This window comes from Microtus oregoni, unplaced genomic scaffold (genome assembly GCF_018167655.1).
Source record: "Microtus oregoni isolate MIOR12 unplaced genomic scaffold, Mior012 000010F_ref0000083, whole genome shotgun sequence".
In the NCBI taxonomy this organism is placed as follows: Eukaryota; Metazoa; Chordata; class Mammalia; order Rodentia; family Cricetidae; genus Microtus; species Microtus oregoni.
The window spans coordinates 34,356,499-34,369,415 of NW_024543069.1; positions in this window are offsets into that span (position 1 = coordinate 34,356,499).

The following is a 12,917-nucleotide window of genomic DNA, read 5'->3' on the forward strand; positions in this document are numbered from 1 at the left end:
TCCCTCTGTTTTTCTTCCAGGAGTAAGAACAGGATATTTATACACAATTCGGTTTTGGTGGGATATAGTTCTTTAGAAGCAGAGGGAATATTTCAGTAAGTGAACAAATTGCTTGTTTTGTAGAATGCCCAGTGACATATCAAAAAGACAATCGTGTTCTAAACAAATCTCAGTGTTGGTATGGATAACATGTAACAACTCGTGTCTAGAGTGTGGCATAATAATAAACTTTTCTATTTAAGTTTATTTAAAATTCTATTTGAAAATTACTTGATAAGCTATCATTGCCTGTGAAGCTTTTGTTTTCATTTGAAAGAGACAGCGATAACTGCCTTTTGAATTGTGATTGCAGGGCACTGAATGAAGGGCTTAGTGAAAACTGTACAGTGAAGATGTCCTGGTGAAGCTGGAAACACAACAGTGCTGCTCTCCGCAGTGAGGCCTGACACAGGATCTGCACCTTACTGTACTGACTGTACCTGGTGTGAGCCAGGGCGCAGCTCCACACTTTTATCTGCTCTCCGAATGCCACTACTTCTCGGGTCACAGCAGGCAGCAAACCTGACCTTGCTTTGCTGACAGAGTTGGGATTCACTTTCCTGCCATCATCTGTAGGACCAGGATTCAGAGAGAAAGAAAAGCGAAATCCTTTTGATAAATCAAAATGTTTAAGCTTTTTAATGTGGTACATTCGCATCAAGTAGTTCAAGGGAAACGTGGGGGTAGGAGTCACAGACTGAAATGAGTGAGCCAGACCAACACAGAGTGAAAGACTAAAAACATGAGCTGATCCTACAAGGCTTGAGATAAGGACTCTGAAGATTTCATTTTGTTCTAAGCCGGAGGAGATTGCTTGAGAAAGAATATTTCTGAATAAAGGCAACCAAATGTTTGTATGTTTGTCATTAATGAATTCAGAATCTAAATGAGATCGATTCATGACTATAGATTTAAATTTCTGTTTTGTTCATGTGACTTGTGTGTCACTTTAGTTCTGGATTCACTGGTAATCTTTCTTTCTGTTGAATATCACATGCTGTCGTTTTTTAAAAATTATTCAAGGAAATCGTTGGGTTGATTTTAACGTTATAGAATTTTCTATGAAGTGGTAGATTGGATTGAAAATAAAAATGTTTTGAGCACTGCTCTGGAAGTGAGCCTCACTGTTTATCTTTGTATATGCATGTTATTGAAGTGATGGACGTCACTTCTCAAGAACACCAGAATTTCAAATTAATACTACCAGAAAGCTTGCCCTGGGTTTGAAAGTTGAAAAATGTGAACTTCAAAGATACAATGAGAAAGTCCAAATACTGCCTAGGAAGAGAAAAAGAATTCTTACGAAATATCAAGAAAAACGAAGAGCGACATTGCTGACATGTCACCAAGAGGTGATTCATAGGAACAAAAGTGACAGCTTCCCTTGGTTTCAGGTCTTTTGTGATGATGCGGAGAACCTGAGAATCAGAAAGAGGTTGTGATTAATGGCATACATGTTATGGTTGTTAACACTGAGTACATCCTACTCAGAAGAAGGGAATTGTCAGAGTGCCACCCTCCGCCTGTACATATACATCATGCAAGTATACGTATTTAACAGTCTTAGGTAAATCACAGCAGTGGCAGTGAAGATTTTGCTGTGTTCTGCAGGGATGTGCACACATCAGCACTTGATGTATTCCTGATGGTGCACACATCAGCACTTGCTGTTCTCCTGATGGTGCACACATCAGCACTTGCTGTACTCCTTATGCAGGGATGGTGTACACATCAGCACTTGATCTATCACTGATGCAGGGATGGTACACACCTCAGCACTTGCTCTATCACTGATGCAGGGATGGTGCACACATCAGCACTTCCTGTACCACTGATGCAGGGATGGTGCACACATCAGCACTTACTGTACCACTGATGCAAGGATTTCACTTTATTCAGCTCTGCCCACATAGGGTCAGATGTGGAATTCTAAAAATAGGCTCGATGAGGAATTAAGCTGGTAAATATTTGATTTAAAAACTAATCTGTTTTTTCTTTTGTCTCTCTCAATTTTAGTTGTGCTTTACAGACAAAGGACATTAACTTTATTATCCTGAATTTATGCTTCCAATTGAAAACACTTCACTGGTTGACCAAACTTATCATTTGTTAGGAATGTCCACATCTGGACGGTGATGAGTCCAGTGTTTGCATTCCCCAAGCCTTGCTGCTGAGCTGAGCTGATTTCCTGGCCAGTTTATAAAGCTTAGCTTTTTATAGCTACTCAATGTACAGGCGGTATAGCCTGTACCTCCCTGAAGCAGTTTCTTTCTTTTTCCATCTGTTTGGGAAGCATCACTTGCACTACATAAAGCCATAGCATCTGGAAAGGAAAATGAGCCTGATCAAATCAGTCAACTAACAGGAATAGACATATTTATATGTTATTTAGGGGAAATTACTTAATAATAAAACAAGATTACTAAGAAGCAGTAAGGGGGCTGGATAGATGGTTTAGCAGTTAACTGTGATACTGCATTGCTTTTCCAAAGGACCCGGGTTCAAAGCTCAGCACCCAAGACAAGGGCCTCAGAACCACATATAACTCTAGCTCCAGGAGTTTGGCATTCTTTCCCGTATTTGAGGTACTTGCACACACCTCCATATACTGCTACACAGACATACACAAATAGAAACAATTAAGAAAAAACATACAAGAAGCAATGTTTGATAAAGTGTGATTAACAAAACCAACCATATTTAGTGAAATCATGTTAATGGTTTCGGTCATATAAATGTCTCTAGAAAAGTCATCATGATTTAAAGTAGTAGTATAACTTTAGAGAGACATATGGCAAGCATTTGGAGGATAAGGAAACTTGAGCTGTAGGCATTATTGTTCCAGATTAATTTGAAGACTGTGACAATTCTTTATCTTCAGAGAGGAAGCTCTTTATGATGTCTACAAACAGACTGCATGGTAGATCAAGACCTCACTGCTGTCCATGTTAGAAGAGTTGACTATAATCTAGGGAGCCATAAAAGCAATGTGCTCACTCAGGTTTCCATTGCTGTTATTATATTTGGTGCACATTGGTTTAGGGCCCAACAGCGTCTTTTCTGAACAAAATAAGAACAAAATAATGTGGCTGTCAACATTGCAACAATTACTCATTAGTCATAGGCTAGAGTCTGACTCTTCATGTGGGCAAAGGGGCATGCAGGAGGTCAGATGGCCAAAGCACATTGGCTGGTCCAAGAAAAATCAGCATCAACAAGTGAGGAGGCCATGATGCTTGGCAAACAGGAGACAAGCATGCCCCAAGTGACCATGAGTGATGGCTGGTGAACAGAAGACAAGCATGCATATTGCAGGACACCCAGCATAAATTGGGGAGAAGACCAAGCCGGTTAAGGACAAGAAGAAGAAGCATTGTGGAGAGGATTAAAGCAAGGGGAGTTGGTTGAAATCAGAGCAGTGTACTGGGAGAGAAAGGCCATAACAGTAGACCAGAGTTGGCTCCTGTTTGCACACTTGCTGGCATTTCAAAGTCTTTGTGTATTTTTTGCTCCTTTTTCATGTCTACTCATACCTATACACACATGCAAACAGATATGTATATATACATGTGCTGGATAATAATTCTACAAAAAAGTTTCTAATTTGAACAAAAGCCAGAGATACAGCATGTAGAAAAAAAATCCATCAAAGCAAACGATTTTATCAAGGACCCCATAACTTTTAAACATCTTGCATGTACCCAAGTTATTTCAAACACAAGTTTAATTTCATCTAGAAACAAACATAGAAATCGGAGTCTTCAGGGTGTGGATGTGAGATAAATTAGAAGGAAAGTATTTCATTGATGGTATTAAATTTGTATAATTTATGTCAGGATTCTAATAGTGGACAATCTGCAAGATGAGATAATGTCACTAATTTTTATGTACACATAGGTATATTTTAACATGTACATAATTTAGTATATATCTATTTATACTTCCTAGTATATATACATAATTGATATATGCCATATCTAGATTAATTCATTAGTATTGTATTTACTATATGAGGTAAGCATGTCACTTATTTCCATTTGGAAAGTCAGTAATATAATTTTAACCAGCTAATAATTATTTTGATGCAATAGAAAATTTAAGTTTATTTTATATATCCAAATAAATTACTATATTTTAAAGAACATTTTTCTTTTCTTTTAATCTTCTTTAATTTCACATCAAGATTAATTTGGTGGTGTCTTCACTTAAATAGTGGTATATCCACAATAAAGTGGTAGAACATAAATGATCATTTCTTTAAATATTCTAGAATGATTAATGTAGGCTTATGCCATACATAAGTTTCACTTTAAGAGACTTTAAAGAGAAATATGAAATTATTTTTTTGTCAAAAAATCATACTGATGAAATATGGAGTGAGGGGGATAGAAACATCCTTTTGAGGAGTTTTTGGCTCACTTAGCCTCCAAGCTACATTAGCATTGACTGTGTTCATAAAACTTCTTTAAGGAGTGCTTGCTTCAGCCTTGGAATGTTCACATTAGATCAAAGACCTTTCCTAAGTTTTCCATATTACATGGAGAATTTTAATACTAATATATTTAATTTTATTTTATCTTGGTAATATTGATAGCAGAAAACAAAGAAGTGTTGTTCTCCTTTTACATTTGCGGGTAGATTCTGTTTTTGCATGGTGTTAAAACCATCATCTACCTATCTATTATCTATCTATCTATCTATCTATCTATCTATCTATCTATTATCTATCTATCATCTATTTATTATCTATCTATCTATCTATCTATCTATCATCTATCTATCTATCTATCTATTATCTATCATCTATCTATCTATCTATCTATTATCTATCTATCTATCTATCTATCTATCTATCTATCTATCTATTATCTATCTATCATCTATCATCCATCTATCTATCATCTATCTATCTATCTATCTATCTATCTATCTATCTATTATCTATCTATCATCTATCATCCATCTATCTATCTATCTATCTATCTATCTATCTTCCATATATCTATCTATCTCTCATCTATTCATCCACCTATCATCCTCAAACTATAAATTATCTGTCAATCACTTCTCTAGATTCTGTATCTATCTATCTATCTATCTATCTATCTATCTATCTATCTATCTATCACCTATCTATCTATCTATAAAATATATTTGCAATTAGATATAGATATATTTACCCCATTCTTTTTAATGCTGGGCATTTATTTCTAGGTAATGGATAGGAACTTTCTGTTTTATTTTAATATAATTCTAGATTAGTCAGTTTGTTGAAATAAGTCAACTGACACCCACATTTCTTGCGTCTGACTTTTGTTTCAGGAGAGTTGTTGACTCAAGTTGGTTAAGTGTGAGTATAGACCACATAACAGAATAGTTCAACACTGAGTTTTTCATAGAATCAGTGACCTCTCAGCATTGGGTTGTTTGCCAGGTCTCTGGTTGTCTGTAAGTCATGGTTTCTCCATTGTCTGATTGGTGAGATCTCTGACTTGTAGCCATACCACATAGCTTCCACAGCATCTACTGATAAACTTTTCATAGTCACCACACATATGGAGAATATAGCATGGTTCTCTGTGTGTGTGTGTGTGTGTGTGTGTTTCTTTTCTTTTCCCATGAACCTGAAATAACTGCTTAAGGGAAAAGGAGTTAGAAGAACACACATTTCTTTCACTTTACTAACAGTCTGGGACATAGCACAGCATGGTTGTGTGTGTGTGGGGGGGGATAAAGAAAAAAAATGCATTGTCCCAAAATCAACAGTGAAAATCTAGCTCTTGGACACAGGAGGCACAGAAAAATACAGTGCTAACCAAAACCTGGGGTCAGGTGCATTAGGTCAGGGTGCACAGGGTGGAGATGCAATGCATCTCAACACAACCTTACCCTTCTCAAAGAATTTTCTGCTGACCAGATGTACAATAGTACAATACACATCCATTCTACCTCTCCACTCCAAATCACACTCCTCCAATGCCCTTCCCTGTTATATGTATTATATATATATATATATATATATATATATATATATATATATATATATTACACACACAGTAAATAAAGTGCAATTTTAAAAAGGAAAAAATAAAGAAGAAAAACATTCAATGACACTTGGTGATAAATTGGATAAAAAGCAATTAAAATGACACTTTCAGCACCTCTAAATTATCTGCAGTTCAGACTAAGTTTAAAATTCTTCGAGAAATCTACAAATTCCATTTCCCCCATTTTTCTTTTCTAGGAGATGAACTTGTTCTGTCTCGGGAATATGGAGGTTGATCTTCAGTAAGCATTTGGCACTAGGAAGGCGGTGGCTTTACCTAAATCTTACCTGTTGTCATGTTCTGAAGTCCATTTAATTTATTCAATCTGAGGAGCAAAATTTGGCCGATTCTGTTTTTATATCCAATCTTGTGACAAAGCATTTCATGTTCGTTTTGAAAAAGAAAGAAGAAAGTACAGTTAAAATTCACAGCTCAGTGTTCACTACTATCCTCTCAAAAAATGCCTGAATATCCCATGGTTAAGCAGAAGTTGGAGCTAAGCAGGCAAGAGAAAGCAGAATTTGAGGGTTAAGAGTAAACATTCTAAACTTTGCATGCTAACATTATGCATCTTAATTCTCAATAGCTGAATACTAGTGTTGTCCATAATGCATGTCAGCACTAATACCCTTGCATAAGGGATGAGCCCAAACAGCCAGAGGTGAGGTAGATTTGAGGGCTCTTGTCAGCCCTTCTACTACTTCCTGTGTGTCATGGCACGATGAACGTAAGCTCCCACTGTCCTTACAGAAGTCTCATTATGAACTCTTTGGAAAGCAGTGACTTGAGAGTAGGACTTACTCAAATTCTGTTGTCACGAAACTGTCAAGACAAAGGATGGTCTTACAGGAAAGATGTCTTTATGGGTTCTCTGCAGTTTGACAACGCACACATGCAAGGGCACTGGAGTAAGTGGCCACACATGTCCACATATGTTCAATGTTAAGGCCAAAGAGAAAACATTAGCAATCAAGTACACATGCCTTCTCAGGACAGCCTGGGACCTGGACCAAAGCTTGGAAAATGTTCTGTCTTTTCACTCTTGGCCTTGCCCTCACTTCCAGGCATGGTACTCATGCGCTCCTCTCAGCCGCTACCTAAAGATTCACTCCTGCACTTGAGAGAAATAAGAGGTCAAAATGTCAGGATCTGTTGGCCATCACTGATTTCTGCCACTCTCCACAAGGGGGCCACCAGCTTGCAAAGCCCAGCTGTCTCTGCTGACCTAGTCAGCACCACGGGCACACTTCTCTACCTATGGCTTTCTGTGCAGACTTCGGTGAGGGCTATCTTAAAGGGTGTGCACACATGCACACAGCATGTTCCCGCCAGATGCTCATCCTTGGCAACTGAGGAAAACAGCAATGCTGTTTTGTTTGGTTGTTATGGTATTAGACAACATTTTCCAACCTGCTATTTAAATAAAATACCGTCAGACAATTGTAATTATAGAGATAGTTTACACCAAATCATCAGTGGAGTTACGCAGGTCCAGTGGCGTTTTCCACATTCTGCTCTGTTCGTTTTGCAAACACTGCAGTTATTTTTTTTCTTAAACAAATCTCAGACACATGAAGGTAATTGTGAAGGTCCTGGGCTACACTTCGTAGGGTGGTGAAGAAGGAAGCTTCACCTCCCTGAACATGTTTTATTTTTGCACAGTACCCAAGTCCCATAATAAAGACATTAAGTAAGGTGAGCATCCAAACTGCCTAGGCTCCCACAAAGCCAGTATGTTCAGTAGGATCAAAAACCCATTGCCATTGTTCTTGAGTTCTCAATAGTCCTCGTTGTCCACTATGTTCAGTGATTCCGGTTTTATCCCAGGCTTTTTCAGACCCAGGCCAACTGGCCTTGGTGAGTTCCCGATAGAACATCCCCATTGGATGCTCACCTTACTAGACCTGGATGGAGGTGGGTGGTCCTTGGACTTCCCACAGGGCAGGGAACCCTGATTGCTCTTTGGGCTGACTAGGGAGGGGGACTTTTATGGGGGAGGGGGAGGGAAAAGGGAGGCAGTGGTGGGAAAGAGACAGAAATCTTTAATAAATAAATAAATAAAAATGAAAAATAAAGACATTAAGCCTCTGTATGATATTTTGTGAAAATTATGGTACTGAAATGGCAAGAAAAGGAAGAATGATTGTCTTCTGGATTTGGATGAACCCAAACAATGAGGTCATTATTAAAATGATAGGATCCTTCAGGAAAGTCGCTAAGCAACATCCAGGTACAGTCACCTCTCCTTGGGATTAGCTGATACTTGTTTGCTATGTTGAACCCACACTAAGATGACTATTGGCATTTGTAAATGATTTAGATGTGATTGGCTTTTATCTGTTAGCCACCACTCAGTACTCACCTTGTTAAGTAAAAATGGACCAAGTCGCAGTCTATGGAGTTCCCTTAAAAGTGACAAAGTAAAGGGACATTACTATTTGTGACCCAGGACACTATTCTTATGGTTTTGCCACCATTTACCTTCGGTTCTAGAATTCCAGTTCTAGTGTGGACTATCACTGCTCTGAAGCACAGACCTGCCCTTTCCTGGATGCTAGAAGAGCATCCTTATCTCTGAGAGACACATCCCAGGCTTGAATTACCTTCTTTCTTAGAAACACTGCTAAAGATTTACAAAATATGCAAGCCCCTCAATGTCACTTAATAAAGGTGGGTTTAGGACAGGCGTTCCTAGTGAAGCAATGCTGTTAGCACAATCATAAGACCAGCACTGCTGTTCCTGGTTGAGGTTTAAAGACCTTTATATTGCTCTTCCCTGATCTTAAACTCAGGTGGAGCAGGGTCCTCTGACTCACTGAAAACTGTCCTCAATTCCAGTGCACTAAACTAGGAATATAACTGAGAAACAAATGTTCAAATCTCTTGTTGATGAGAATCATTTGCAAGCTCAGTTCTCTTAGTCCCGTGGCATAAAAAAACGTATGTGCAGCCTTAACCAAGACTTAGAGTACCAGAAATGATTTCTTTGATTCAGAGAATGATGCTTTAAAAGCACATCATTTGTTAGGCAATATCATGACACTAATGATAGGCTACAGGATTTGGTTGACATTATCTAGAATTGTGGCTTGTGGCAGATCAAAGGGAGACAAAAAGGAAACAGAGACTCATTGTGGTTAGGCATGAAACACTCATCTGATAGGTCTGGCGGCGTCATAATAAGAAAAGATACCGAGAAGAGAATATGGCTTCTCAAAATATCCTCCCGATCCAGGATTCTGCTGTGTGCACACAAGGAGAAGAAAGATGAGTGTGTTCAGTTTTCTTAGTAGTGTGTGTCTCTGCAACTAGATGATGGCAGAACAAGAGAGGAAGCTGAAGCTGTGTGAGCAGTCAGAGAAGAGGTATGTTTACATTTCCCCCATCTAAAGCATCCATATGGCTAGTTAAAACATTCGAGTCACTTTGTCTTCGATATGGATATTTTTATTCCCAATTATGTGGTAGCTCCTGGGGGACCAGATTCTCAGCAAACTATCTCTCAATATGTTTCACCATAGGCTGAGAGCCAAGCACATTAAGTTCTCTGGCTGGTGTGTGGCCAAAGCTTTCAGTGACTGCTCGCATGAGCAACCCAGACGGAGGGATCCAGAAATGTCCACATGAGGTTCAATGCTGAGCATGGTCCTGCTGTATATGTGGGAAGAACAAAGTGGATACCTTTTGTTTACAGCGTGTTTAGCATCCCAGCTGCGTGTGGTTTTTGTGAACTCTCACCCCTAATATTTCCTAGATTTGGTGAGTTTTGTCTTCAACCTTAGGGCTTTGGAACAGAGTCTAGGTGCTTCTTTGAAGACAACAGAGACTCTGGTCAGAAAGCTACTACTGCATCACTTGCTAGCAGAAATAATTTCTAAGAATATATCTGTATGCATCCACTGACCCGTAAACAACCAGCTGGTGAAGTTGGCAAAATGGTAGCCATTAAAACAAAAAATAGATATTTATCAAGATGGTTTTTATGTCACCCCAGTTTGAGTAACTTTAAGTATCTCCCTGATTCTAGGTTTTGATTTATCTTTTGATAGAGTATTTACTGTAAAAATTAATATTTATAAACATGTTTTGTACTCCTTTCAGGTCTAAAACTTTTGAACATCTTCTTGTCAATTTTATCACCGTGCACATCTTCCCCATGAGTGCAGGTCTCCTGAATTTGCTCATTGAGGAAGTCAGGGGCCAGGCCACCCAGTGTCTGTGGAGGGACAGAAGTGAATGGTAATGAGGGGCAAATGGCGAATGAAAGTGGCCTAATCACAGAAAAGCTCAAGATTCACACAGTGTGTATTTCACATTGGCCAATCTCAGCCTTTAAATCTCTTCTCCCTTTTACTTCAGTGGAACCAAGTTCAGAGAGAGCTCTCGTTTCTCTTCTTTGCTGCAGCAGCATCAAATATGAATCCTTTAAAATTAGTTGTTTACAAAGATACTTCCTCACTACTGTTATTATACAAAGATACTTCCTCACTACTGTTATTATACAGAACTCAGTTCTTGTCAAACTCACAGGAACCAGAACTTATCAAGTCAACATTGTCTTTGCCTTTTACAGGAATGGCTAGTGATTAAAGCAGGCAGTGAGGAGGTTGAGTGATGTTTAAGCCCAGGCTGGTTCCACAGTCCAGGAAGGGCTGCCATGTGGACAAGCTGAAGTTATAAGCACTGCTATGCTATGGTTCTAGAAGAGTTGTAAAGCCTTGAGGATAGAGCTGTCCCTCAAAATCAACAACTTTTAGAATAATGTAAGGGAACTACAGAACTCTGATCATTGCCTAGAGGACCTCACTGGTGTCCTTGGTACTGGGTAGACATCTGGCATTCTGATCTGCCTTGTCTTAGTTTGGGGTTCATTGCTATGACGAGACACCATAACCATGGCAACTCTTATAAAGGAAAACAGTATCATGGCTGGAAGTATGATGATATGCAGGCAGACATGGTGCTGGAGAAGGAGCTGAGGCAGCAGGAAGTGACAGTGGTACATTGACTAGGCACAAACACTTGAGACTCCAAAGCCTTCCCCCTAGTGATGCGCTTCCTCCAACAAAGCCACACCTATTACAACAAGGCCACACCTCCTATGGGCCAGTTGGGGCCATTTTATTCAAACCACCACATACCTCAAATATAATAAGATTATGATCAAGCTATAGGCTTTCTGGGGAAAAACAATGACATAACATTGTCCTCTCCCTTTAGAGTTAATCCCAAAAAGTCAGTCACTGGGGAAGGGCAAACATGCTTCTAAGCAACAACTCTGGCCGTTGTCCATGCTTGCACCCTGTATCCTGTGTCATAGCCCTTCTGGTCACTTCCCACAATTTTCTGTAACACACTCTGTCTTCTGCAGTGTGTGTCGTATCTGTTTGAATTCACTGGAAGGGTTTCAAGAAGACCTGGGTAGCCCCTGAAGCTGAGGAAAGGCAATGATATGTTGCTATTATCCTGAGAACTAGAAGAGTTCTTCTCCTCAGTTACAGGCATACACTTAGGACCGAGTTTAGGGATTCTGACAGGTAGGTATTCCCCCAGTCTTTTAACTGCACAGATTAGCTTCTGCAACATAGTATAGTAAATAGTAACTATTCAACATGTTCAGAGATCCCTCCATGAACAGTACTCAACAGTCTGCTTTACTCTTGGGATGGGGCTGCAACTTGGCTATTGGAGTATTGCTGGGTATGAGCAAGAGCCCAGGTTCCATTCCTGGAAAACAAAGGTCGCTTCTAACTTTGGCTTAACTAATTTAACTAGTTGCTGTGTGACATTGCAAGGAGCTAAATATTCCAGCTGTGTGAATTTGTGTCTGCTGGCCTGTGAGAGATGCGGTGATAGATGTTTGGGGAGAAGGTTCTATGGTGATGTGAAAAGACTGGAAAACCTTGAGATGCTCCCTTTCCTAAAGTGAACTCATGTCTCTGTAATGTCTTAAGAGAATATAATCCAGATTTGAGTGAGAGAACCTCTCGAGTGCTCTTTTCCTTCCGATGCCCAGGTCTGTTCAGCTGGTTTGTTTGACTTAACTCACATGTGGGCCAAAGCCTTTTAGAAGAGGAGGTCCAAGGCATCCTTGGTTGTCTCTAGTGGATCTCTACAGTGCTTGATAACATGGAACCTAATCCAGGGTCCCAGCTACATCTGTCAGGATTGTCAGGTAAAGTCTACTCCCCAGCACAGAGCTGTGCTACCTAAGTCTGAACTCTGGGTCCCTATTGGCTAATCTAGGTCTTTTCCTGAATTCTGAGTAAAGACTTTCAAAAATTGTTAATTTATCTTTCCTCCAGTATTTACCTCACAATGCTTTAGCCCACCTTTGTCCTGTGATTTGAATGCTTATGTATCTGAGATAACTAAAATTAGAACTTGACCTTTAGCTAAAGCATCTGTACAACAACACCTAACAGTCAGGGGTGTCCTTATCTTAGGCATTTAATTAATGTTCGTTGATTAAACCAGACTGCAATCAGCATATATTATATAATAATGTATAAATGGATCTCAGAAGCAAAACAATAAGCCCAAAGATGAAGAAACATCACCTGAACCTGTGTGACCGGCCTACGCTGGGCCTGTTGGTGTTTTTCACGTGGTTGTTCTTTGTTTTGTCGTCAATCAGGATCTTGCTCTGTTGCCCAAGGCAGTCTGATACTGCTGGCAATCTCCTGCCTCAGCTGCTGCACATGAGAGAACATTAGGGTGGCATGTATTTGTTAGTGCCCCTTCCTGTTTGAGTTAGCATTTCTTTTAAAGATTTTATTTTTAATGCCTGTGTGTGTGTGTGTGTGTGTGTGTTGTGTGCACATGAGTGCA